This window comes from Mastomys coucha, unplaced genomic scaffold (genome assembly GCF_008632895.1).
Source record: "Mastomys coucha isolate ucsf_1 unplaced genomic scaffold, UCSF_Mcou_1 pScaffold21, whole genome shotgun sequence".
Taxonomy (NCBI): Eukaryota; Metazoa; Chordata; class Mammalia; order Rodentia; family Muridae; genus Mastomys; species Mastomys coucha.
This window is the reverse complement of record NW_022196904.1, coordinates 54,765,164-54,791,334: the sequence shown is the minus strand read 5'-3', so window position 1 is coordinate 54,791,334 and position 26,171 is coordinate 54,765,164. Positions and strand designations below refer to the sequence as shown.

At 43.7% G+C, this 26,171-nt stretch overlaps 1 protein-coding gene across 8 annotated transcripts in view; it reads right to left on the bottom strand.

Annotated features, from left to right (window-relative positions):
• Apba2 (amyloid beta precursor protein binding family A member 2) overlaps positions 1–26,171 on the bottom strand; it is a 227,677-nt gene that overhangs the window by 90,370 nt on the left and 111,136 nt on the right. For 5 of the 8 annotated variants that reach the window (XM_031386875.1, XM_031386881.1, XM_031386876.1 and 2 more), the window contains one exon: positions 24,650–24,703. The exons of 1 other annotated variant lie outside the window; for it this stretch is intronic. The gene's annotated coding sequence lies outside the window, so the exon portion shown is untranslated. Of the gene's footprint in view, positions 1–5,861; positions 5,973–24,649; positions 24,704–26,171 lie in introns of all 8 variants that reach the window. 2 more of the 8 variants (XM_031386877.1, XM_031386879.1) reach the window with 2 other exon arrangements.

Sequence of the window (26,171 nt, the reverse complement as noted above, 5' to 3'; positions counted from 1 at the left end):
CAATCAACCGATAAACAAGCAAACATTTAAAAGTAAATCAAGGACGTGGAGGTATGGCTCAGTAGTTAGGAATGCTTTCTGCTCTTATAGAGGATCAGGCTTCAGTTCTAAGTACCCACATCAGGCAGCTGACCATCAGCTGTAACTGTAGTCTAGGAAATCTGACTTCTCCTCTAGCCTCTGTTGGCACCTGTATACAGATGAACATACTCACATATAGATGTACAAAGATACCTATTATCTTAAACAGATTGAGAAGCAACTTTCATGCAAAGGTGATCTAACAGCAACACCAGAATGTCCTGATGGACAGGGAAGCAACAGAAGGCTTTCAGTGGGAGGAGGAGAGGCAAGGACGAGGAGTAGGGCCCCAGCTGCCACCGTCTTCAAGCAGCTTTGTCCAGGTCATCCCACCTACAGCCACCATCACAGGACAGGCCTTGCGCTGTGGAGATCTTGAAAAGTAGACACAGGCAGGCTCTCTGTCAGACAAAAAGGCTGTCTTACAGAATGGACAGGTGAAACAGGACGTTTTTCTTAAAACGTTCAGCCAGATGCCAAGTGCCTCAATGTGAAGACTCATTGGCTGTCCTATTCACCGGCAGTTTGAAAAAGTGACAATAAAAAGCAACCCATGGGTACAAAATTAGAAAGCATCTATAAAGAAACAAGAAAGAGAAACAGTTTGCATGAAAATAGACACTATGTTTCTGGGATGAAAAAATACTGTAAAAAGAATTAATTTGGTTTAAATCAATTTATAAACTCAATGTGCCTCCAGCAGAATCCCCAATGAGAACAACAAAGCCATGACAGCCAGAGAAGTGGCTGCAGAAACATTGTAGGACAGCAACAAAAGACAGAAAATTAGAATTACATGGGAAATTTTTATTGGCATAAGAATATACAGGAGTATCAAAGAAGACCAGCCATAACAGGCCAACACATGTGAGAATTTAGTATATGATGGTGGTCAGTTTTCAGAGAGTGAGGGTAGGGCTATAGAATCTTTGTAACCCTTTTAGTTAAAAAGCTGCATCTGCCCACAAACTTTTCACAAAGATACATTGTAGTGAGGCTAAAGTGGAAAATAGACAACCCTAGAACACTGACTGGGTGCTCAGCGCAGGGAAGGCCTTTGTGAATGACAGATATCACAGCCCTCAAGGAAAAGAGTGGCCCTCATCAGGCAAGAGTAAAGGAGCCCCTTCCCCATCTGTGGGGAAGGCTGCTCACTAAACAGGAGAGGAAATGTGGGTGGGGCAGTAGAGGAGTGGCACCCTTGTGGGCTGCTAGTGACAATGTAAATTAACACATACGGCGTCCATGGAACCCAGTGTGGAGAGTCCTCAAGAAACTAAAAGGTTAAGTATAACGTGCCCTAGCAATCCTATTCCTGGGTATATATTCAAAGAAAATGAATTCAGGCAGTAGAAGAAACATCTGCCCACTTTACTGAGTGCAGAATCTTTCACAGTATCTCCGCCATGCAGAGAGCCTGCACGTCCTTGGGCAGGTAGATGGGTAAAGAGGATATGGCATACACACAAGACATTGTTACTCAGCCTTCAGAAAAAAGGTAATCTTCCCGTTTACAGCAACGGATGAAGCTGGAGAGAGTCTTGTCAAGTCCAATAAGCCAAGCACACAACCATGAATCTCCTGCTGTTACTGGCGGGAGGAATCTACCACAAGCAAACTGGGCAGCACAGCGCGGAGCAGTGGCCAAGGGGTGTGAGGCAGGAGCAGCTAGGGAAGGGTTGGGCAGAGGAAACAAGGCTTCAGTCATGCAAATGAGTATGTTCCAGAGAGCAGCTAGAAAAGCAAAGTTAATGTCGTACCACATACTCCAAATTGGCTATGGAAGTAGATTTGCGTGTGTGTGTTAAGGGGGGTGGTCAGTTTTTCCAGGTGGATGCCAACAGCATAGATTGCAGTGACATAGTGGCGGTGTAGTACTGTCACCCATCCCTCAGGCTGAGAAGTTACATGTGCTCATTATGTAGAGCTTCTGTGGTTTTTAAGAAAAAGAATTTGGATGATACTAATGAAGAGAAAAACTGTAATTTTCCTTTCTATGTTTTCCTATTTATGATTCATAAATGAGTATCAGGTCAACCACATAACCACCACAAGTAATACATTTGAAGGAAAAGCTTCCAGACCTATATAAAAAAAAAAAAAGACAAATCACAAATCATGGCCTGGAAGAAATCAGTTGCCCTGTGAGTACCAACATACCCTCTGTGGGTGGCTATCAACCTTCCCAATGCTGTGACCCTTTAATACAGTTCCTCATGTTGTGGTGACCCCCAACCATAAGATTATTTTCATTGCCACTTCATAATTTTGTAATTCAAATTTACACTATGAATCATAACATAAATATCTGTGTTTTCCGGTGGTCTTAGGCAATCCTGTGAAAGGGTCGTTTGATATGAGGCCCCCCAAAGGGGTAAGGACCTTCTACACTTGGTATATCAATTTTTTAAAAAAAGCAAACAATTAGCCCAATGGGGAATAAAAAATACAGGAAGATAATTGACCAAAGAGGGGGACAGGCTGGTATTATTGACCTCATAAAGAATCTGGGAAACCAGAGAATCGAAACCCTTCATCTCACTTGCACCACATTCCAGGATCAACACCAAATGCCACAGTCCACTGAGGAAACAACATGGCAGCCTCTGAGAAGCTTGGGAGGCAGAGGATCCAGCCATTCCACTTCCTTGCTGTTTCCTCGAGAGAACCATTAGCCCACAGGCATCCTGTTTGCGAGAGCAACCATCAGGAAACCATCTAAATGTTCATTAGCAGGAAGGCATTCATTACACGGTACCTAGTAAAGCAGCTGAGGGAAACCTCTGCTGCAGTTAACACAAATGAGGCAGAGCTCCTGATGAGACTGATGGGGTAGCTCTCCCCGAGGAGGAAAACATCACAGAGACTCGGGGACTCTGTCCCTGCCTGTTTGTTGCTAGGCCTTGGATAAGGTGTGGGTCCCCCATGGTCTCTTAATCCCCACGATAAAGTTTCCAGGGGGAAGAAACAATCCAATGGACTACAGTCACTGAGCTATGGAGACAGGAAACCACGTCCTCTAAGGGTATTCAGAGGTGGACCTTATGGTGATATGTAGACACAGCCATATTAGGATGGGCCCCAATGATTCCTAGGTTTTTGTTTTGTTTGGTGGTATTTGTTTGTTTTATAAGAGAGGGGAGAGAGAATATAAGATACACACACACACACACACACCACCATGATGTTACACAAAATTATCCAAATGGTTTTAAAGAAAACATAAGGGCTACAGAGACAGCCTAGCAATTAAGAGCACCTACTGCTCTTGCAGAGGACCTGAGTTCTAGTCCCAGTACCCATGTCTAGCAGCTTACAATCACCTGTAACTCTAATCCCAGGGGATCTAATACCTCTGATCTCCAAGGGACCTGCACACATATGCACATGCTCACATACATACACATAGCTAAATAAAATAAACCTTTAGTTAAAAGAAAATACAGGATTTGAGAGATGGCTCTGTGGTTAGGAGCACTGGATGCTTTTCCAGAGGCCCTGGGTTTGATTCCCAGCACCCACATGGTGGCTAACAACAGTCTGTAACTCTAGTTCCAAGGGATTCAATGTTCTCTTATAGCTTCCTTGGGCACCAGGCATGCAAGTGGTGCATCGACATACATGTGGAGGAAACACCCATGTACATAAAAGAAAGAAAGAGAGTGAGATAGAGACAGAGAAAGGAAGCACAGACTTCTGCCTACTCTTAATATCAAAAATAAAAGGCAATAAAGAACCAAGCTAAGGAGAAATGTGAAAGGGCCACTCTTCTTGAAGGAGGGCAGCCCTGGACCAGCCTCAGACAGAGAGAACACAGAGCCTGTGAAAACAGCTTCCAACTCGCTGCCAGCAATGCAGCTGCAGGAAGGACCCTCCTCACTCCACAACCGGACTGGAGGGCAACCTCAACCACTGCACAGAGGAAAATTACATCAGCCTCCAAGAGTTAGAAAACATCGCAGCTCCTGTCCAGTCTCCACAGTCCTCTCCCTTGTCCCTCCTGGGCATGAACTTTCCTGCAGGCAGAAGGCAGTGGGCCTTATTCTCCAGCTCAGGTCAAGAGTCCAGGAGCAGTGCAGTTGACCCAAGGTGACACCAGAGCAGGGCAGTGGCCCAGGTTGTGACCTCTCCCTTGATGGAACAGAGCTCGTGTTCTCTGATGTTTCTCCAGTATCGGGTTCTTCCTGCTTATGGTTCTACCATCTCCCAAGCCTCCTGGACCCCACCTTTTGCACAGATGTGATAATTCACCAGCCTGAGTATCAAAGCTTTGTCCTCTAAGCTTTCCTGCAGCCCTCCCATCCACAATCAGGAGCTGCTCATTGGCCTCCCTGCCATACCCAGCCTTCCTTCTCGGTAGCTACTCTTCTACAACTGCCTGTCCCTCCTGGGAAGATGCCTCTGGCAAGAGGATGTCCCAGGCCCTTGGGACAGCAGCTTAGTCCTCTTACCCATAGGTCCATGAAACTTAATCCTCCACACAGTCCCTGTAGGGATACCCCACTGCCACTATGTAATGGGTCAGAGGAACTGAGAAACCAAAAATCAGATGGATACAAGCAGTCTCTCAGACAGCAGCACGGTAAAAAGCACTAGAATGCTTTCAGTGCGGTAATCACAGGGCGCCTCCAGAGGAAGAGCTTGTCACATCCAGCTCTTCCCTCAAGCGGCAATGAGAATTACTGGGGAGCTGAAATCCATGCATCTTTACCAATAGCTCTCCATGTTACTTATCAGTACCCACACTCCCCTCAGAGACCTTGTCACAGACCCCAGGATTAGCTCGTGTGCAGACAGGGGTGCGAATTGTTTTCACTCAGCACAGGCCTGAGGAGGAAGAAAATGCTGGTGTGGTGAGTGGGTGTGAGAAGCCAGGGGAGACAAAGGTGGCAGCGCAGGAGTAGAAGCATCTACTAAAGAGAAAGAATACTAACTGGTACCTCCAACAGACAGGGAGAAAAAGCTTCCAAAGCAGAAAGGGGCCAGCCCAAACAAAGAAAGAATAAAGAAGGACAGGAATGGAGGGGCAGCTCCTGAGAAGGAGGAAAATATGGGCAAGCTTCGAGGCAGGAACATAATAATAAAGTCAAAGAGGTATTCAAGAAGGGGGTGGGGGGTGCGACCAGGAAGACAAAGACAAAGCCAAAACCAAGAAGAAAGCATAAGCAAGACAAACGGGTGACAGAAAACCAGACCTCAGGGGATGGGAGCTTCAGGAAGAAGGGAAAGGGAGACAGAGAGCAGCAGCTCCATTAAGAAAACGGAGTAGAAGCTTCCAGGCTTGCTCTGAGCTGAGCGCCCCACCCCGCCGCTAAGAGTCTCTTCCTCCCAGGGACACGGGTGCCCTGAGCAGACACAGAAGCCTAAGTCGGGGGCCTCCCACCCAAGACGGCACACAGACTTTGCAAAGCAGCTCCCCTCCTGCTTCGGAATCTCAGCAGCGCCGTCATGGCCACCATTCTCACAGTCTGGGTGCTCAAATCAGGTTGATGGCCCGTCTTGGGAAGATGCACAGACATATTTATCAGCACACCTTGCTTTTTATTTAAACTAAAGAAGATTATATAAGATTCTAGCGGACAGGTAAGATGGCTCGGTGGACAGAAAGCATTTGCTATGAACATAAAGACCTGAGTTTAATTTCAAGGACTCACTGTGGAAGGAAATAAGCAACTCCTGCAAGTTGTCTTCTAACCTCTACAGGTGTCCCATGGCAGGCGCATGCCCAAACACATGACTACACAAATAAACAAATACATATAAAATTTTAAAAAACTTACACTGTCTTTTGTCATGAAAAACAAAGGCTGCTTTGTAAGACCAGATCTCAGCTCTAGCACTCTAGAGCAAGCACATCCTGGGCTAGCGCCTGTGGCTCTCGCTTCCCTTCCCTACAACAGAGATGGTCAGGTAAACATCAGTGGTTAAGCAGTGCCATTTGCAGGTCCAAAGCCATCCCCATCAAATCTGACTCCTGAAAGGAGGCTTGCTGGAGCCTAGATGCTGACAATCACTCCACCCCTGAGTTTTAGTCTCACATAGGTAAGCAAGGAAGGACGTCACCTTGGAAAGTTGTTCTTAAAAAGCTGCAGGTTGGTGTGCTCCAGCCTTGTGTAGAAAATTTGTGAACTTTCTGTAGTGGTAGACTGTTCCTTGCCCTGCCCCATACTGTGGACACTGAACCTAAAAGCATGGCCCATGCTGAGGAACTAAAGATGTAATGTTTTACTCCATTCATGAAGCTGCACCCAGCTAGCAGATGTCAGATTAAAAGTCTAGCTCTGAGATGCACATATTAAAGGGATAGTTTGAAAAGAATGAAAATAATTGGAATTTAAGATGAGTTCTGTGGAAATGGGTCCTCCTGGCTTTCTACAAAGTGGGAGGGATTAGTTGGATGGATTGTTGTTGTTGTTGTTGTTGTTGTTGTTGTTGTTTTTAGCAAGATATGTAAGAGTTTCTTCTCCCAAGTGCTGTGGACTGCCCAGAAATATGCAAATCAGAAGAAGCAAGATGAGGTGGGCCAGGCCCTCGCTGAGTAACAGCAAGACAAAGGCCTTGCTGAGTGGGTAACTGTTGACCACAGAGAATTCCCAGCAGTTGAGTCTTTTCATCCCTAGATGATGACACAGAAGTCCAAAGATCCTCAGAAGGGCAGATGGCACAAAGCTGAGGGATGGAAGCCATTAGGCACAGGGCTGGAAGCTTTCCCACTTCATACGTGAACAAGACAATACAATCTTTCCTGCAGGTACTCTGTGAGCCTGCATGGAAAGGCTCAGATCATTTACAGACTAACCAGAAATCCTCACCACTAATTGCTTGTCATAAGATACCTATCAAGGGCCATACCAAGGTAAAGGCTCTTCATGAGAACCTTGTACCAGAAGGTTCTAGGTCGTCAGCATATAGATCTCATTTCCTTGGGCTAAATAGTGGATGGCTGGACTATATGGTATCTCTCTATCAGTCTGTTGAGAGACCTTTATTCTGTCTTCCACAGTGGCTGTAGTATAAGCAGCACCGCCTCCCCCCCAGAGTGTGTCAGGAATTCCCTTCCTCCGCATCCTCAACAGCACGTGTTATCTTTTTTTTTTTTTTTTTTTTTTTTATTTTTTTATTTCGAGACAGGGTTTCTCTTTAGCCCTGGCTGTCCTGGAACTCACTCTGTAGACCAGGCTGGCCTCGAACTCAGAAATCCGCCTGCCTCTGCCTTCCAAGTGCTGGGATTAAAGGCGTGCGCCACCACCGCCCGGCTACGTGTTATCTTTTATTGACGATATTCAGAAAAGCTAGGGTACAAATCATCCTAAATGTCCAATCAATGGGTGGATAAAGAAAATTGAAAACCATTAACATATGGAATATTACTCAGATAAAGTTGTATTACTTGTGACAATCTGAACGAGTTCAGGGGATGTTTAATGAAATAAGCCAGGCAAGAAAAGATCAATGTTGTATGATCTCACTCATATGTAAATTGAGAAAAAGTTTTCTCATGGAAACAGACCACAGCAATGGTGACTAAAGGTTAGCAAAGAGGTTAATAACTATATATAGAGAGACTGGTCAATGAATCCCAACTTGTAACCAAAAGAAGAAACAACTTCTCATATTCTATTACATAGTATGGTAGTTGTAATTAACAATAAGACTTTGTACATTCTAAAGCAGCTATAACAGAGGAAATGGTGAGTGTCACAAGTGGGGGACATGCTAAATATCTCCATGTGATCCTTACACAATGTGTGTGTGTGTGTGTGTGTGTGTGTGTGTGTATGCTAAGTATCTTCATGTGAACCTTATACAATACTATGTGTGTATTAACTAGCACACACTAAAAACATGTACAATTGGTATGTATCAATTTTTTGTTTTGTTTTGTTTTTTTCAAGACAGGTTTTCTCTGTGTAGCCCTGGCTGTCCTGGAACTCACTCTGTAGACCAGGCTAGCCTCGAACTCAGAAATCCACCTGCCTCTACCTCCCAAGTGCTGGGATTAAAGGTGTGTGACACCACTGCCCAATACCAATTTTTTAAAAGTTTCCATGAGAGTGGTGATCTTCTGAGATCATTATTTTTTTTTCCCTTTAAAACAGGGTAGATGCCTCTGCTATATACAGCCCCATGGCTAGGATTAGAGGTGAGGCAATGCATGGAATGGCTCATGCTCTATTCAACACACTGTACCCTGTAGGATATTTAATGTATGGCTGTAAAGTGCAGATCCTAAAAAAACATTTGGTACCACCAACTATGACCTGGTGGAAAGAGAAATATCATTTCCAAAAGATGCCCCACACAGCTACAATATGCTATCTTGCATCTGATAAGTCTCCCAGAAAATACACCCAGAAGCTCTTAATGACATTTAGAGAGCACTGGAGAGCTGCCACAGTAACTAGGACCCGAGGGTCTGAGGTAGAAACCTGCAGGGAAATGCCTTGGTAACTCACCACTCAGTGTTAGCTTCCTACTACTCAATATGTGCAAGCCACAGGGCTGATGGGGGAAGGCAGCAAATCCTGACAGGAGGACTGAGCGGAGCTTCCGGCTGTCTCAGGGGCTGAGAGAAGTTATAACCTGCAGCGACAACCAAGAGCCAAGTTCCCAGAGACACAGAAGTGAGCCTCAGTCGGGGAGTCTCATGGAAAGATAGATGCTGGAGCCTTGATGTAGATCATTTAATTATTTCTAACCCCGTTAGTTTCCAAATGAATGAGAATCAGGCTATGATTTATTTATTTAGCTTTAGTGCAATTACTGGGCGAAAAGCCCCTAATCTATTCTTCTAACACTAGACCATTAATTCCCCAGCTGTGTTCCACAGGTACTTGCAGCTGGCGTATTTCTTGGGGTATTTCTGTTTCATCAGTATGTCCTCAGAGTCCATTCCACCTCAGGCATGTGTTCCTGGTCTGTCACATCTAATGGAGACCTGTTCTCTCCTTCTCTCTCCTTCTTCTCCCTCTCTCCCCATGGTCCCTGTGACCCCCAACCCAGTAACTGAAACCCTGCCTCCTTCTATTCTCCCCAGTAGTTGGCTCTGTTGCCACTTTTATTTAACCAATAGTTTTAAATTGGGGAGCAAGGTTTATACGACAAAGTGTATGGAAGATTTCATTTGTCTTGGGGCGGCCATATATTGGGGGTACAGAATTTAACTCAGACTGGCACCAGACCAACCCCCCAACACATAGTAACAGGACAAAACGGTATGCTTATGCACCCCCTAACGGACATACCTAGGAGCACAGGTAGTTTCCATTTCAGACTTGTTTAGGGTTTTGGAATATTTGCACATACATAGTAAGAATCTTGAGGGTAGAAATCGGGTCTAAGTAAAACATTAAATATTTCACAGCTTATTCACATAGCCTGAAGGTGATTTACGCAGTACTGGTGCTAAGTGTCTCAGTTTCCTCTCTGTTGCTGTGATAAGATATTCTGACAAGAGCAACTTAAGGGAGAAGAGGCTAAGTTCAGTTCACATATCAAAATACCATCCATCATGGCAAAGAAGTGAGGCCACGAGGAGCCTGAGGTAGCTGGTCACATGATGCCATTATTAGAAGAGAATGGTACAGACAGGTACTCAGTGACCTTTCCCCAGGACCCCTGCCTAGGGAATGGTGCTGCTGGCAGTAAGTAGGCCTTCCCTTCTCAATACAATTGGGATAGATCTTTGAGGCCCATCTGCCAATTTAATCTAACATGTGTCAAGCTGACATTTAAAATTAGCCATCACAACTCCATCCTTTGACAACAGAGCTTTCCTCCCTCCACCCTTGTTACCATAGGCTCTGATTCTAGAACATTTTATATTTTAGATTTTTATATTTGAAATGCTCAACTGTGTAGCTTATAACCCAAAGTATAAGATGAATATTCCAAGTTCACATAAATGTAAACAAATGAGCAAGACTAGAAGAATTTGGAAGCATAGAAAAATATTCCCACAAAGAATTCCAAATCATCTGTGTGGATACTGTCCTCGCATGGGGAGAGTACCTCACTCCCACAAGATTAAGGTTTCTGTCAGCAGTGTAAGTTAGACACTCCTGATTTAAGAGGTCCACAGTGGCTCTTCCTAGAGTGACTATCTGGCCCCAACCTATTACCTGCCTAACCAAAAGAAAAACATCGTACATTGTGATTCTTATCTGTGCTCTTCAAAACTACCAAGGTCACCAAAGACAAGCTTACATAGCTGTCTGGAAAAGCCTCCATGGGCATAATTCCTGAACGTAATATGGTCACAGGTAAAAATAATAACAAAATATAACACAAGTCCAGGCTTCAGTTAACAAGCTGGTATGGACCAAGGTTCATCAGCTGCAATGTCTGTATCATCCAGCCAGAGGCTAGCAACAAAGAAATGAATGTGTTGGTTAAAGAAGCATCTGGTTCTCTATCCTCTATCAGTTGGTACTACTGCATATTCGAAAGCAGGCCAAAGCTTATCCATTCAGTATTGGTGTTGATAATTGGTTCAAGTAGACTTCAGCAAAAGAAGCATCCCCAATGGAAAAGAGAAGGAATTCACATTGAAAAGAACAGCCAACCAGTGCTGAGCGCGGGACAGACGTGTGCCCTGTTACTTCATCTCACTTTCCCAGGGCAAGAACTGGCAGAGCCATGGAGAGTCAAGCCTGAAGTCCGAGGTGAGGTAATGATGTACAACCAGCAGGTCAATAATGAAAGCAACGATGTATGTGCTACAGTTAGCAAACTTCACTCACACCACACACCCTCCTGAACCGACGACCTACACTCCTGTGCACACAGAATACTTCATTAAAATTAATTATATAGGAAAGTCTAAATGTAATAAACACATTTCAAAACATTGATACGGAAAGGACATTTCAGACTATGGTATAATTGAGCTAGAAAGAAACAACAAAATACAACTTGGAAAAAATGTACAACATTAGAAAATTAGCTCCTTTAAAATGACCCTCAGATCAAATGATAAACTGCAACAATTAGACATGTTTTTAGTTATTTAATGATGAAAATACAATGTGTCAAGAAACTATACTTCACACTCATGTTCTTAATAGCCTTGTTCATAATAGCCATAGATAGACGTCAGCTAGTGTCCATCTGTGGATAAACAGAGAAATAAAATAGTTTCATATACAGTGGAGTACTATTCTAATACTAATACTTAAAGGGGGGCAAGTCCTAACATGAAAGCCATTATTTATTTTAAAAACTGAAAAGAAGTTAGCAAACCTTTTTGATTTCACTCGAATGGGGAAACACCATACACAGATTTTAGAGAGGTCCTGCCAGAAGATGGTGGATGGGTAAACAGGCAAGATGGAACATTCTAGAGATAGCTCTAGAAATACAAAAGCAGCACCGAACCACACACTGCAAGATGTTAAGACCTAGGCGATATACCTGTGTTTTAACACAATTATAATAACAATGCAAAAGCCAGTTTAGTGAGACAGTTACAACTTTATATTCATATATTGGAAAAAGGGAGTAGAAAAGTATGTACCTTTTTTTTTCTTTCATGTAGTTTTAAAGTAACAACATGTTTAATCCCAAATAAAACAACAGAAAGGGAAGAAATATTAAAAAAAAAAAAAAACAGAAAATGAAATGGATAACAAATCTAAAATAGGAAAACCTCAGGCATGGGGTGGGGTATATTATAGAAAATGCAAGACTACTCTGGGCTACAAACATACAGCAAGTCCTTTCTCAAAATAAAAAATAAAAAAAAAATAAAAACAAAAATGGGAGTGGGGCAGGTGTAGAGCCAGATATGGATTCTCAGGGGAAATTAAATTAATAAATCCCCCCAAAGAATGATGAAAACGGGGATAGGGGGAGAAAAGAAGCAAACATTCACAAATGTGAATCAGTGTGAAAATGTGGCCAGCTCTCATAAGATGATAATAAACATTATGAGCAACCCAATACCAGTAAGTGTGACATTTTTATGAGATGAAATTACTGAAAACACATGTGATAATAAGTGCTGTGAACTTGACCCAATGTACAGAGACTCACCTGGGAAAACAGTAGAGGAGTCACTGTCTACAGTGGATTGGCTTATGGGCATGTATATGGGGAGAAGAGCCAGCCCACAGTGAGTAGCACCATTCCCTAGACAGAGGGTCCTGAAGTGTGTCAGAGCACAAGTGAGCAAGTGGCTATGCATTTATTTCTTCTGAATGATAGCTTCGAAAGCCACCTATATTTACCAAACTGTGGAGGAGAGGAGGCGGCGATTCCCAACACTAGACACTCATTGCCTAGATCCCAACCAGAGGTCTTGACACCAGGTGTGGCAAAAATGGTAATTTCAGGACAGGGTCCTACCCACCATTTCTACCACACCTGGGTCTAACCTTGCTCTGTCCCAGGCCAACCATGAACTCAGGAATCAGTCTGCTTTTGTAAGCATAAAAAATAAAAACCAAACCAAACCAAACAAAACAAAACCCATCTTAGCTGGGTGGGCTCTCCCTACATCTCTTTATCCCCTCTTAGTATCTTTCTGACAAGTTGGCTCATAGTGCAGCTGCCTCTGTTCCTTCAGATTCATGAATCCCCTCATATAATTCATACTACATCCTTATTTTATGCATAGTTGAGAAATTATATCTTTTCAAACTTATGTTTTTAGATTTCTTTTCCAGTGTTTACTACTTGGCTGCGGCATTAGCCACACCTTCGCCTCCCAGACTTATGCTGTCTCTGATTATCATGGAGTCATTAAGGTTAACAGGGAGGATATTCCTTGGAGGAACGTGGAAATATGTATACCACTATACAAACAAGCCTTATGCCCACAGCAGCATGGACACTCATGAAGGCTGGCCCTGTCCTAGGGGCAGGAACCATGTCATCCTGTCCCCACAAAGACCACCCTGGACCTGGCAAAGAAAGAAAGAAGAAGGTAAATCACAATGAAGGGAGATTAAAAATGTAGGGACTGGAAAACTTCCTGTTATACTCTTGTCAACTTCAAGATGGAGCTAGACTCCAAAAGATCTCATCAAAAGAGTCTCTGCAAGGTTCGTGTCTAGAAACAATTGTTTATATGGAAATTGAGAGATTTAATCTAAATTTTATGTGGAATGTAATGGATAAATGCAGTAAGATACTCTTAAAGAACACAACTGGAGGACTGAACAGGGCAGCAAGTGCATTTTGTAAAAGTGAAGTAACTAAGATGCTGCAGTGTTTATACTCCAGCAAATAGGCCAGTGGCACTGAATGATCTCAGTGATCTCATCTGTGAAGACGTGACACTACCTTGTTGGCATCAAGCCAAGAGAGGTGGGATCAGTCTCCTACCCAAATGTAGCTCAGACACGAGACTAGTGATGGATGGCACATATGACCAGGAGGAAAACAAGACAGCCAGGAAGGCACATGCCACCAATAACATGGGAGAAAGTGGGAGGGGCCTTGGAGGTTAGGAAATTAGGCCTTACTTACTGCAGGCAGTAATAGGGCTCACATGGTTTGAAGTTGTCAGTACCAAGAGCAATGATATTCAGTACCAAGAACAATGGTGTTCAGTGCCAAGAGCAATGGTGTTCAGTACCAAGAGCAATGATATCCAGCCCTTCTTAGGATGGCTGTGGGGAAGAAAGTGAACAAACTCTGAAAACCACCAGACCTCAAACAGAGCCCTGAAGGTATTGATTAATTATGATGGGTCCACTAGTCACCCATGAAAAGGAGAGCAAAGCTTGGCATCTACTTCAACTCAGACATTCAGAAAAGAACAACTCAAAGTTGAAACAACAAAGCTGCAAAAATTTTAATTACAGGGGCTGACGAGGTGGCTAAGTTGTTAAGAACACTGGCTGCTCTTCCAGAAGATCTGGGATTGATTGCCAGCACCCACATGGTGGCTCACAACTGAGTTTAGTTGCAGTTCCAGGGCATCTGGCACTCTTGTCTGTCCTCCATGTGAACATACTTGAAGGTGTTTACCCATACAAAGTTATTAGCTTTTAAAGGAACTACAGAGTGCTTTCAAGTTTCTGGAGTGTGTATAATGTCCTCACGAGGACATTTACCATATTGACTTAAAGTATAAGGCTGATAACCCTTCATCAAAAGCTACCATTGAAACCAAGATAGAAAACATCTAAGAAAACTTCTCTAACATATATTATATGCATGTGTGTGTATGTATGTGTATGTGTGTGCATATATATATATATGTGTATGTGTATATGTTTGCTTTATTTCCCCAACATATGTGTATGTGTGTGCACACATATATACATACATACATACACATACATATATGTTGGGGAAATATAGCAAACATACACATACACACACACACACACACACACACACACACTCATACATATAACAGGCTCAATGTGTTGAATATATGAACTCCAACAAGGTGATATAAGGGAAAAGCCAGCAGAAAACCTGAGCAAAGTACCTGCACAGTAACTTCAAGTAAGATTTCCAAAAAACAATAAGAAAGTTCTAAAAGGATATTTAACTTCATTAGTATTCTGTGAAATGCAAATGTAGGCTACAGGATCTCGCTACACATCTGCCAGATATAAAATTAAAGCTGACAACAGCAATTAGTAGCAAGATGTGAAGCAAACTCAACCCTGGCACTTAGAGCTGAAAGTGGAATTTGGAACAACCACTTCAGAAAATGAATTAGTCCTGTTAGCTAAAACACAAATACATCCTGGTATCCTACAGCCTTTCCATTAGATCCCTAAAGAGATACTCCCTAGAAATGCATTCATGTGCACCCAACATATAAGGATATTCCTAGAAGCAATAATGACCCCAAAATGGAAAAGGATCTTTGTCCATCAAATGAAGAAAACACAAACTCTTGCATATCAACACCATGTAAATGTTGAACAGCAGTCACCAGTAAATGACAACCACATTCAATGCCAATGGATGACTCATAAGCACTACATGATATGAAAGAAGTTATCTCAAAATAGTACATTCATTATTTTAAAATTCAAAAATTAGCAAAAATGCCACATGGACATTTCTAGCAACCTTTGGGTATGGCAGCTGTGTGGTTTGAATGGAAAATGTTCCCCCATGGAGTCATGTGTTTAAACACTTGGTCCCCAATGTTTGGAAATGGCAGTGTCTGGAAAGCTATGGAGCCATTTGGGAAGTGGAACCTTCCTGCAACAAGTAGATTCCTGGGTGTATTAGTCAGGGTTAGTTGACAACCAGGAATAGCCACTACACTGGGGGAGGTCATCAAGATATTACAGCCTGTCCACTCTCTGTGTCTTAATCTGCCAACATGTGAGGAGTCCCAGATGCCCATTTCTGCTACCATGGAACCACCTGGCACCATGTCTTCCCTACCACAGAGGCTGTATCCTAAAAACTTTAAGTTGAAGGAAACATTTGCTTCCTTGCCACAACAATGGAAAAAGTAACTAACATAGAAAACTGGTACCAAAAGTAAGATGAACCTGGCTATGTGGTTCTCAGGCCATTAGAGTTAGTCTGTAAGAGGGATGTGGAAGAGTTTGGAACTTTGAAGTAGAAAATTTCTAATATGCTTTAAATGGAGTTAAATGCGTCATTCCAATGGGAGTCCAAAGAAAATGCCAAGAGGAATGTAAACAGTGGGGATGTAGCTCATAAGGTTTGAAACAGCAATAAAGACTCTCTCAGAGGTGGAGAACAGAGGCAGTTCATGTTATGCTCTGGAAAAGTCTCATGCCATCCTGCCTCTGTCCTGAGACCTTGAGGCTGAATTAAAATATAATCAGTTACTTTGTTTGGTGGGAAAATTTTTCAAATAGGAAAGCACTTACCCTGTAATATGGTTACTACACATTGAATTTATCTGGGTTTACAATGAAGGAGGTCAAGTGGAATAGAGATGTAAGTATATAGTTTGCAAAAGAAAATTTACAGTTGCATTCAAAGCAGGTTGTAAGTGGCATTGCTATTAATGAGCATCATCAAAAATAAAATACAGCATGCTCTGCACTGGGACAAAGGGAAAGGTATCCTGAGATCAAGACCTCACCCAGTAAAGGGTCCTGCTTGTGAAATGAAAACTAATTTAAAAGAGTCTAAATTAAGAATACCACTCTAGGGGCTCCCTGTCCAAATGCTAGCACACAGCCAAGTGTTTCCTCGGGGTCGATCTCAAAGAAACACACAGGCTGCTGCAAGGGGTCAGGCTATATCATGAACTGACAGCAGACCTATACCGTTACCTATGAGGTATTGGTTTTATAGGCATGAGAGATACAAGAGAGTAATGGAGGCTTGGCCAAAATTTCCAGAAAGTCATTGAACTGGGGCAATATTTAGCACTGTCATGCTTTCTGCAAGGAGGTCCTGAGAAGCCACTGCATGACACTGCAAAAAGAAAACCTAAACTGCAGTAAGAACCCCAGGAGGTTGATGGTGCAAGGACCATAGAAGTCTTCAGTAGAAACTTCAAGCATTTAATCAACCTGCCCCAAGGGAGAGGTTTCATGTACTGTGGCTGGGGGAAGACAGTGATCTCAATGTACTTGGAGCCCAGATGAGTCCAACACAAGCCCCAGATGCTGGACATGTTTGCCCTGCTAGGTCTTGCTATGGACTCATCTTTCTTTGCTATCTACCCGTTTCTCTTTTGAGTGGTAATCTTTATGCCATTGTTCACTAAAAGTATATAACTTGGTTTTTTGGTTGTTTTTTTATAGGAGTTCACAGCTAAAAGGTTGTCTCCAGTCTCTGTGAAAGTTATTCTTGGTTGTCAACTGGAAACACCTGAGAAGAGAGACCATCATCCACCTCCATCAGACTCACCTGGGGGCATGTTTATAGGGCATTTTCTTGGTTGTTCACTGATGTAGGAGGGCTCATCCCACTGTGGGCAGTTCCTTCTCTAGACAAAGGTGGCTGGATGTAACCCAGAAGCAGCCAGTAAGCAGTCCGTTCTCCTCCTGGATTTCTGCCCCAAGCTCTTGTCTTCAGTTCCTGCCTTGGCTTCCCTCATAATGGATAGTAAAGCATAAGAGGAAATGAACCTTTTCTTCCCTGAGTTGCTTTCTGTCTGAAGTGTTTTATCACAGCTACAGAAACCAAACTAGAAGTGTCTCAGAAGAGACTTTGGACTTTCAGTGGTGTTAGGATTGGTAAACACTGAGACTTCGAACTGTGACACAATGCATTGTGGGTGGCTTCCTTCACTGAGGAAGCTTTTAATTGCTTTTCAGCAGTTGGAAGCTTTAGCTTGGTGGGGTCTTGCCCGGAGGTCACCACTCCCTTTATTCCGCTTTGCATCATGCTTTTTTTTTAAATCTCTTTTTTTCATCTCTTTGAACACTGAGTTTAGCTCCATTACACTTCTGGGAACTCCTTTTCTCCTCTAACTGTATTTTTTTTTTACTTTTTCTTGGCCTGTTCCTTTTCATCATAAATCTCCACAGTGACTACTAATAACCATACTACATAGTCGATACTAGACTGTCTTGACATCTCTTCTTCCAAAGCCACTAACCCAAAACTCTTCAATTTAGCTTCAGGGAGATTCTTAGGACAGGGCAAAAAGCAGCCACAGTCTTTGCCAAAATGACACAAGATTGATCTCTAGGACACCTACTAATATTTCCCTCTGAGACCTCATGAAACCATCACAGTCTACATTGCTCTTAGCACCACTCTTTTCCATGCTTCTCTGAGTACAGCCCACTAAGCCCTGCTTAAAGTGCTCAACTGCCTTCCTAATCCAATGTACCAAAATCCACATTCTGCTCACAAGCAGCACGGTCAGGCTTGTCATAGCAATACTTTACTCGCTTGTACCAACTTCTTAGTTACTGTTTTATTGCTGTGAAAAGATACCATGACCAAGTCAACTATTATAAGAAAGCACATTTAATTAATTGGAGGCTTGCTTACAGTTTCAGAGGGTTAGTCCATTATCAGCATGGTGGCAAGCATGGTGGTAAGCATGGCAGCATGCAGAAAGTTCTGGTGCTGGAGAAGAAGATGAGAATTCTACATCTGGAACCTCAGGCAGCAGGAAGAGAGAGCTCCTGGGCCTGGCTTAGGTTTTTGAAACCTCAAAGCTTGCCCCTAGTAACACACTTCCTCCAACAAGGCCACACCTACTCCAACAAAGCCACACCCTCCCTAACCAAGAATCAACACTCCCAATTCACGGACTCAACATAACACAGAGTTGAAGCATCCTTTGGAAAGATGTTCTGCCTGTGGACTGCAGCTTTGCCCATGCAGGAAGCTCAGCTACCCTTCTTCACAGCCTTTCCGATAGATTTCAGGCCTGCCTATACAGACAGCATCACCACATAAACTGCTTCCTCACAGTCTCTTAAAACCCATCCCTGTTGAGTCTGTGGCTGAGCCTTGACTGGCAGGCTGAGAACACCGCCTCTCCTCTAGGGCTCCAGCTCATTCCAAAACTGAACTGTTGACACTCCCACCCAAAAAATGGTGAGTGTCTTCACATGGGTGTTTGTTATTCCCTAAAGGTCCAAAGCACAGGTGTATTAGAGCTTAACAATTCCATGGGTAACTGACAGCACCATGGTGGGAACAAGCTTGGAGAGGTGCACTTGATTGAATTAAATAGGTCTCTTCCCTACAGAACTTTCCAAGGCCTGTATTTAGCATGGCTCTTGGGGATGTGTCCAGCTAGGGATGAGTGGACTACATTCAGGAGCGTCGCCTGGGACTCCACAGAACAAAGTTTGGGAAAGCCTACATGCACGGTGCTACCATTAATTAGAATTGGACATAATTAACCCGATCTGAATATCATTAATAAAAAATTACCTACAGAAAAGGCTGACTTCCTTCAGTTTAATCACACTAATTATGTTGTGCTCAACCTACTCGCAGCTCCCCGTGCTAGTTTCTTAACACATTTTTCATCTTTTTACACAGGGTGTTGGTGATTTTTTTCCCCTCTCTTAACGCAACTTTAAACACACACACACACACACACACACACACACACACACACAGTCGGTGTCAGAGTAGAAGTTTCCAAATATTTGAAAACACATTCTGAATCTGAGAACAGATAATCAGGGCCACCACCATGTCTCCTTCGTGCCTCTTCGAGAGGACACTCAGCATCCAAGAGCGCCCATCAGTGGCACACCCCACCTGACCCACGACTCTTGAATTCTAACTAAATTCTTAATTCTAAGAAAGTAGAATTAAATAATGACCCCATACTTTCAGACTCCATTACCCAGGAAGCACTGGGCTATGAACACAGATCAGCTGTCATAGGAGTCCACACCAATATTAGAGATCAGGAGCAGAAGGCAGGGCTTTCTCATTCACTTTTCTCATAGAATTATACTCAGGCAATCTGGTTTAGGAGCAAGAGCATGCTGAGCTGTCTTGCCAGTCCCTACATCTTGCTATTGGATACAAAGATGCTCCAGGGATCCACCTGTCTCTACCTCCCCAGTATTGGTATTTATTAAAAACATCCACCCAGGTCTTTGTATATGCATCCTGAGAGTCAAACTTCAGTCCTCGTGTTTACAAGGCAAGCATTTTAGCAACTGAGCTATCTCCCCAGTCCTACCACAACCTCTCCTTCCATCAGCTTTATGAGATAAAGAGAACATAAAGTACAGTGAGGCGAAGGCCCATGAGCACTCACCACTCAGGCTGAACCATACTCAGTCTCTATTTCTCAAACCACTAGACCCACGATAGCAGTAAAGACATTCTCTCCTATGTAGAAAGAGCCCTGGTAGCTTCTACTATGTTTTAATTTCTTTAAAAAAAAAAAAAAGTTCATGTGACCTATGGTAATTTCTATGTGTCAGCTTGACTGGGCCACACTTGGCTAACTACTCTGAGTTCTGGCTACCTAGCTTAGGGTAGTTTTGAAGATATGCATTTGAACGGATATCCTAAATAAAGCAGATGGCCCTCGCAGGCTTAGGGGACCACCAACAATCCATGGAGGGCCTGAATAGAACAAAGAGGTGACAGAAACTGCTCTCTGTCTGACTGCTTGAGCCGGGACATCGGTGCCCGGCCCTCTGTGCTATGAGGCTGTTGGGCCTGGCCAGGAAGCTTCCCTCCGCACTCTAGTTCTTGGGACTGTGTGGCCATGGGCTCTGCTGGATCTCCAAGTTTGTGATGGGCAGATCCCAGGACCTTGTTACATGTGAGCCAATAACTGTAATAAAATAAACCTATCTATAGTAAATCTTAAGACACGTAAGTGATAGGTTAATAGGTTGATCTCATGACTTCTGGTTTTCTGGAAAACCTTAACTAACTCATGGCCAACACAAAGCATATACACCCAAGAATGGAATGGCTGGGTCATTCTTTTTAAACTGTGCAGTTGCTCTCTGGGGCACTTTTAACCAATCTGCCCTCAATAAGAAAGGCGTGAAAGTCACCTCCCCACAACCCCTGCTCATCTCTTTCGTGGTTTATCCAATCTGCCAAACTATGGATGCGAAACAGTCATTGTCTGTCTTGGCAGTTTCCCAATTGAAGATGAGAAGTGTTCATTTGTCTCCTTTTCATGATAGTTGCCCATTTTTCAATTCTCTTATCTTTTTCTTATTGATTTCTTAAAAGAGTTCTTTGCAACAGACCAAAAAAAAAAAAAAAAAGCTAATCACTTACACTCATCCATTATAACTACTGCAACTTGGGTCTCTTTAAAGTGTTTACTGACATAGAATTAATTGTTCTTTGAGGGGGGGGGAGGGAAGGTCTTCCTCATACTTTTCTTCTTCATATACAAGTATTCTCATCCGTGTGAGCTATAATATGGGATCCCACTTTACGTGTTGCTAAATAATCAATCATATGGCTTAAATACAAAGCATCTCCCACTAGTTCCTATGGTGAGTTCTTGACCTCTAGCTAGGGTCACCGTTTTGGAAATGGAGACTTTAGGAGCATGGGGTCTAGTTGGAAGACTAGGATCTCACTAAGAACAGGCTGCTGAAGGCTAAACTGATGCTTCTGCTTCTTTCTCTGTTCTGTGAACACCATAAAATGAATTAAATGGCCATGCCTTACCTCACCTCCCCAGATCTGCCATATTCTCACACGCCTCCCCCACCCTGCTGGACAGAAATCTCTGAAACCACGAGCTTAAAAGTCATCTTCCCCCTTCAGGCTGTCTTTACCAAGTTATGCTGTTGTGGATTGAATGAGAATGGCCCTCATAGGCTCGTATGTTTGAATGCTTGGTTCATAGTCGGTTGCACTGTTTGAGAAGGATTAGGAAGTATGACTTTGTTGGAGGAGGTGTGTCACTTGGAGGGAACCTTGAAGCTTCAAAAGCCCACATCATTCCTAGCTAACTCCCTCAGCCTCCTGCCTGTGGATCAAGAGGTGAGCTCTGGGCTCTTCCTTCCTTTAGCCAGGCTCAAACTCTAAGCTTCTGAAACTGGCTTACCAAGTTAAATGCTTACCAAGTAAAATGCTCTCGTTTATACGTCACCTTACTCAGGCTGCTTTATCGCAGCAATAGAAAAAGCAACTAAGGCATCTTGTCATACAATAGGGAAAATACCTAGCAGGACCATTGTCACTGGGACCATAACACAACTCAGCCCTTCCAGAATCATTACATATGACGTCTTACCGTAAGAGTCACTGTCCGTGTCACCTGTGCCTCTGTCACCACACAAATACCACAGTCCCAATCACAGCAGCGCTACATCCAGAACCCACAGCCCTGGGCAAAAGACACCCTCTCAGTGCTCTGGCTCTGCGTGTTTTTATCAAACATGGTTGTCAAGACTTCACATATCCCTGCCACACATCTGTGCTGGGGCAGGAGCAGTTTTAGTTATTCCAGCAGCCATTTTCATGACTGCAGCACCTCGTTCCTGATACTCTGAGCCCTCTACAACTTAAATACAGTTTAGTAGAGTCTCGGTGATCCTGCAGGATAACCACTGAGCTTATCATCTTACTCCCCAGGCTTTCCATAAATAGAGGTCCAATACACATACAGACAATGATGAGGACTACAAATCGATTATTCTAGGCAAAAACAGAAAAGGATCTCAAACCTTTACTGAACGTGGAAGCACATTTATAAAGTTATTTTACTGCAAGACACCAGGCACATCATGGGTATTAGTATTCCACGATTATAAAACGGCTCCATTTGCAGTAGGAAAAGATATAAAGCCAAGCCTTTGGTTCTTTCTGCTACTCCCCAAGCAGAGATTCATTCTGGCATAATTGACATTTAAAATTATCCATTTCATCGCCACTTTTCTTTCTAAGAAGGCATATGCTTTCCTTCGGGGACACTGTAGGGAAGGGTGATGAACACATTCACTTAAATGATGGGTTATCATACTGCAGAAAGTAAGAGCGCTTGGGAGGGCCTTGGCTACTGCAACTAGTGCAGATCCTCTGTCAGTATTTCAGGACACATAAAACCCATCAGGCCTTTTCATAGGCTTGGAAGGAAAAATATACAAAACCCTTCTACTTTGGAGGTATAAATTGAACCACCCCACAGTGCCATCTGACTGAAATATACCTGGAGTTCATTCTGGAAGATTTTGAGGAGCCAATTTCACAGTGGGTAGTTCCTGGAGGGTAGGAGGGATGAACTGGTTGTATGGCTTAGGCTCCAAAGGATTAGACTTTCATTCCAGTTCATGAGGCTATGTCCTCATTATGAAGGTCCCCCCCTCACATGCTGTCCTCCCCACAAGTTACAAACAAAACCTTGTCCCTTTACAGAACCTGGCCCCTAAATGCTCTAACATTTTCAAAGCTGAGAAAGGCCAATGTGCCTCTTGAGATTAAGGGTGAATTATGCGCACAGTCCTTAATAGAAAATATAACTGAGATGGGAAAGGTCTATGGAGAGCACAGAGTAAATCTACAGAGTATCTAAAAACCATAGACAGAGAACCAGTTGGGAAACACGCAGCCAAGACCCATCAGAAGCCACAGAGCAACTCTGAAGCTCCACCTTGTCCCCCCCCCACTTGCCCACCCCCCAGAACAGCTCTGACTATTCTACAACTCCTAACTGCTTATGAATGCACCACAGAGAGCCAAGAGCCACCGCACAATGTATCCATGACATTTGTGACAAGAACTTTGCCAATGTGCTGCATAGGAATCCTTGTCTGTGTACAGCACCAGCCTTCTGAGTACCTCAAAGAAAAGGTAGATGCTAGATTAGAAAGGGAAATTGATAGAGCTACCTTGCTTTACAAAAACAAACAAAGAAACAACCAAAAATCACTATTATGATCCATGGGCTTGTGCTACCCAGAGCAAGGCAAATCGCTGCTTCTAAATAGAGCCTTGACTCCAGAAGCCCACTCTTGCCCTGGCAAGCCTTCCCTTCATCCTCAGAACTGATGATACACAGTGTCCCCTCATAGAATTCTTGAAGTTTCCCTCTCCTTCTGAACACCACAGACCATCACCTGCCTATGAGTGGTACGGAATGGTCACTCCATCCTAGTCCAGTGGCTGCTCCTTCTCACAAATCCAGGGGAAGTCATGGAGCTGAGCAGAGGTGCTGACTGGCTCTGGGTCAGGACACAAAGATGGTGTAATGCTTGGCTTCCTGACCTTAACGACCCTCCCTACTCTCGAACCACACCCTAAACCATCCAGCAGGTTCCCCATATCCAGGCCAGCTGGTACGCTTCTGGCCCAAGAAGATAGATTTCACCTTTCCACCTTGCCCTTTGCAAACACAAGGCTGGCCTCAAACTCTGTCCTGCAGGGTCCTACAGGGCAAACACAGGCAGATGATAACCTGGAACCGCCTGGCCACTTTCTGATCTAACTCGGATGTCTTGTGCTTGACTTCCTAGCCTTTCCTAATGGCAGGCTTCTCAAAGCATACTACAAGTGGAGTAACTTTATCTAAAATGCTTGGGACTAGATGTGCTTAGGATTTCTGAGTGTTTAGACTTAAGAATGTTAGCTAGACATACTCTGCTATGTCTATCATTGCTGTTTTACTTTTGTTTCGTTGGGGGGTTGGGAGGGCGTGTTTATTGTTTTTTACTTACAGTGTGAGAGATCGACTCTGGGACTTTGCACACTAGTGTTCAAAAAGCTAACTTGATTCAACAGCCTTTGGGATGTCTAATTTTCAGACTGGGGACAGTCAACCTACAGCAGTTGTCTGTGTTGGATGCTGACAGGTCAGCTGCTCATCTCAACCTTTAGTACCTGGAACTCTCCAGAAGGATAAGTATTCAGAGGAACAGTAGAAGGAGAGAGGAAGGGCAACAAGACTCTGTGTGTACTATCAGATGTCGTGTGGTGGGCAAAGACTAGTTCCAGGCAAAGCAAATGAGCAGTGGGGAGCTCAGGGTCTGTCTACTCCTTGGCAGTCAATCAAAAACCAGCTTCAAAGGTCTGTGCTCAGGAACACAGAACTGTACCCCCGCATACCTCTGGAAATGGACACAGAACTGGTCTGTCTGCCATGTATTATCCTTCTGCTGAGGCAATCCTGGTTTGCATATGGCAGAAGCAAGAAGGAATTCCAGGCAAGACCGCCTGGCTCTATGCAAGACCGCCACCCCTGATTTCTTACCAGAAATGAGTGCTGTGATAATGTCCTGAGAGCTCCCCTGGTGATCCAGTCTTCCTGGAAGGAACAGAAGAAATGACTTAGTTCTAGAAATGGCAATGGCAATGGTGCTTGTATAGAGCGCTTCCTTGCATACAAATTTAAGTGTGAGGATTCCAAATCACCTGTAAAAGTGAATGAATTATAATTCTAATGAGATGATAGAAAGTACCCTAAACAAATAATTAAAAATGTTTCTTTAGCCATTCCATTGCATAATTATTGCTTAGGAAAAAAAAAACATGTTGGGCAAATAATGATGGCTTATGTACCATTCTAGAAGGAGCGGCTACCTGCATATTAATGAAGTGCTTCAAAGGCCTCATGAATATGCATTTTCCCACAACAAAGCTTGACCCCAGCAGTTGCAGAACCCTTGTTCTATGACACTTTCAAAGGAGGCTGGGGTCCATGTGAGGGTTGGAGGACAATGAAGAGTTAGTAAAAGGAAAGAAAGGGTTCCCTCACTCTCTCTGTCAAGGGTCTCTGCCCTCCTTCCTGACTAAGAGGTTCATTAGAGAACAGGAAGGAGGACCAGGCCCTCGACTTCCCTAAACAGAGACTGCTTTACAAATGAAAGCTGAGGAGGAAAACTCAACAGACCCCGGTTGGATCAGGGAGAAAATCCGATTTATCTGTCCTCAGAACTGACTCTAAACCCCTTCTCCATATGCTACAGCTCAAACAGGATGAAAATATAAAGGATTTTCTTTTGTGTGTGTGGTCTGTGTATACACACACACACACACACACACACACACACACACACGCACGCACGCACGCACGCACGCACGCACGCACGCACGCACGCACGCACGCACGCACGCACGCACGCACGTGAAGGTCAAAATCCAACATCAAGGCTCTCTCCTTATTTCTAAGACAGCCTCTCTGAACCCAGAGCTCAGTAACTGGCTCATCAGTAACCTTGGGTGTCCTCCTGTCTCTACACTCTAAAAGCTGAGGGTACAGACCCAGGCCACTGCACCCGGATTTTTACATGAGTACCTGAGGTCCAAACTCAGGTCCTCCTCTTTGCGGGTAAACACATTACTCATTGAGCTCTAGCTCCCCAGCTCCTCTGCTCCCTTTTAAAAGGCTGCCTCCTGCCACTTTCCAGAGGCTTCATAGGCAGCTGCACGGGAAAGGCAACTCATCTACCTGCTGGGAGGTCTGAGGTCAGAGAGGATGGCTGCATTCACTGGGGAGAAAGAAATGAGTCTCTTCTACTGGCACAAGCAAACAATGGCTTCAACTCTCTCAACTTGCAAGATCACATTTCCAAGAAAGCCGGATGGTCACTCTCGGTTCCCTGGGCAGACGTTCTTAGTGGTAGGTATCTCCCAGGACTAGAGAATTTCATCTGTCCTAACCTAACCCATGGGAACACCTCAGGTACAGAAAAAAGAAAATAAAAATGACTAGGATCCTCTAAAGGACTGGTAAGGGATCTGCAGACCCTTCATCTCTGTGCCCTTGCTAGAGT